Below are 3,155 nucleotides of genomic sequence, written 5' to 3'. Positions count from 1 at the left end.
CGGGCTACCAGTTTTGCGGTCCGGGTACTCGGCTGACGAAGCGATTAGCCAGAGGTGAGACGGGTATAAATCCGCTGGACGCGGCGTGTCGAGAACACGACATTGCGTATTCTCGGAGCACCGATCTCACCGATAGACAAGGTACTCGCCGATAAAGCGCTAGGATGCGTCACACAGTGGGTCGAAGCATAGGAAATAGCGGACATAGGAGAAAAAACTGACTTATCGAAATTATTACTTTTAATTATAAATTCTGATACTAAATTAATTGTAGATTCATGAAATAACGCCAATTATTTGTAATATTTCCATAATTTGCATAGAAATCTATCACAATATAGGCCTTCCTGATATACGTAATTATTTCGATATTTCCGCCTCAAGTTCTTAGGTCGCACTATTTCCATACGGTTTTTATAATTCAATAATGGATTTTTTTACTTCATAGTACATGTTATAGATATAAAAAAATGATCTTAAGAACAGTTTTACAGCCACTCTTGAATATTTTCCGGAGCGATATCTGATTCATGGAAAAAGGTGAATGTTATTTAATTTATGTTTGAGTTTTAAAAAAATCTTTAAGATTCTTAGCATTTTCAATAATTACACTGTATTCAGTAAACATTACACTACATGTTCAAATTGAAACAAACTGCATATAGGTGCATATTCGCAGAATATATAAATTTTTTTAAGCGGAAGATTCATTCCGAATTTAGATATACTCTATGTTTCTGGATTCGGAAGATCTAGAGAGTATTAAAACAATACAAATGCTCAAACTTTCAAAGAAAATCCATTTCATGTATTTTACTTAACACATAATAGTATTAATTTATTACTTTATTTTCAAAATGATATTATTTTGTCATTAATTAAGACTTTCAACTTAATGAAAATACAATGACTTTTATCGTTTTTAGGTTTTACCGCTGGCATTTGCTAGGTACTTCGTACCTACCCAAGATGCACCACGTGGAGGTTGCACAGTCGGATTTGCATTTCGCGCGCGCGCGCGCGTGTGTGTGTGTGCGCGCGCGCGTGCGTGCGTGCGTATAGAGCGTGTGTACGTGCATGCAATAGAGAGGAATTATATTAAGAGTTGTAATGTTTCTGGCAATAGGTCATGTTCTTTCTTTTTACTCAAATTTGGTCTTTGAGTCGAAATAATAGGATCAGAAGTGACTAGAAGATGATGTAGAATATCTTCATTTGTGGCTATTCTATTAATTTTGCGAGAATGCATTTCTCTATATTTCCTAAACTCTTTATTACGTGCTTCGCTTGCTTCTTCCGAGAGTTGACCAATAGGAATTGAAAAATTTTCTATTATCGCTTGTCCGTGTATGAGAAGTCTATGTATAGATGCAGGCATATAATACCAACCATAATGATGAACGAACAATCTTGCTGTCTCTAACGCATATTTACCAAATTTCTCAGCATGTACAGTTTCTCCACAAGATATTGCCTGAAGAATAACTGCAAATTTTTTAATCAATTCGATATTTAAATCTGTGATTTTTGCAGTTGCGTCCACTTCGGAAAAGAATCGCCGTATTTCCATCATTGGTTAATCCTGATCCATGTTTCACGATATCAACTAACAATCCTAATTCTTTCTTGAAATTTTCTTGAATCTTTTCCTTCGTGATTTGTCGTTGTTTCTTATGAACAGGAAATGGTCGCGAACTGACCATTTCTTAAATGGCATGTTGTATGAAACGTGGAGTAGAAATTCCATGCAACGAATTTTTGCGTGTAGACTCGATATACCGAAATTATATATAGACTTATTTACATCTCTGTTAAGTAATTCGTCTATTGCATTCATTTGGCTGGGTCGTGCACCGCATATTGGGCAGGTTGCACAAGATGTTTCATTAGACAAAGCTGTGCATACTTTACCGTCAATCATCGTAAATAGCATTTCATAATTAACGGTTATATTTTTGTATTGCGTAGGAGCCAAATTTTTAATTTCATCTTCCATTCTACGATACTCCTTTCTGGAAATGTCCATGGTTTCATGAATAAATTCAAATCTTATTGGACGACAAAATCGTGTTGAGGATGGTGTTTCGTTAATCCACAAAATTCCAGATTCGCTTACCAATTGTACTGGAACGAAGCTAGTCATAAAAATACAGCTGTCGTCACATTGTGAGTTATCTCGAAATTTTTGTTTATATGTACTCTGGTTTGAAGCTCCGTCAAATCCCCACTTGCAAATCAATTTTAGATTTGTATATAAATGTAATTTATCTTCATAAAGTGAAAGAAGTCTGATGGTTGTCATATCTAAAACTGCCTGTAATTCAATAGAAGCTACAGTTTCCGTAATCGTTATCTTGTCTTTTGGTGGATAACACTCTAATTTTGCATGTTGGACTTGATAGTATGATTGCCACTGATGTATTCCATTTTCTATGGAGTTTTCTCTCAAATGGATATATTGAGATTTTGAGAGATTTAAGGAAAGAAGCATAGCCAAACATTTCTCTTTAGAAAAAGATGTCTGGATTTTCTCTTCGCAACAAGCTCTGATACGTCCGGCTTGGCGAGGCTCGCAATTTTTTGTTTTTTCGGACGTCCATACTTGCATGAGGTTCACTTTTTGCATAGATCTACGAGCAAATCGTACATTATCGTATAATTTCGGTCGGGCGCTGCGACCGGCCCTGGGCGGTAGGCGCCTGGTTCTGGAGGATAAACCCGTCAACCTTAATTACAAGGTGGTTGACAAGATGGGTCGAATAGTCTGCCAGACTCCGCGTAACAGAGAGATGGGAGGAGGCGGTACGAAGGCGAAAGCTGGCGAGCCTGCCCGTCTTCCTTCCTTATCTGCACTCACCGCGAGGGACCTAGTCAGCATGATCAGGAAGGTCGTCGCGGAAGAATTGCAGAAACAGAATGGCTCTTCTTCTGGACAGAGCGCCCAAATTGAGATCGCGGTCCCGCGAAAGGCCCGCTCTCGTGGGCCGAAGAAGGACACGCGGTCCGACCGAGAGCCTGAAAAGAGAGTCGCAAAACCGCGTCCCGGGTCTGCGAGGCGTGCGGGGCCGGTCGCTGGAGCCGGAGAGGCATCGCTGCAGTCATCGCTGCCGCCAGTGGGACCTGCCCATGGGATTCCTGCCCAGAGCGGGGAACTG

Source organism: Trachymyrmex cornetzi, unplaced genomic scaffold, assembly GCF_001594075.2.
Source record: "Trachymyrmex cornetzi isolate Tcor2-1 unplaced genomic scaffold, Tcor1.1 scaffold334, whole genome shotgun sequence".
NCBI lineage: Eukaryota > Metazoa > Arthropoda > Insecta > Hymenoptera > Formicidae > Trachymyrmex > Trachymyrmex cornetzi.
This window is presented reverse-complemented; position numbering follows the sequence as displayed.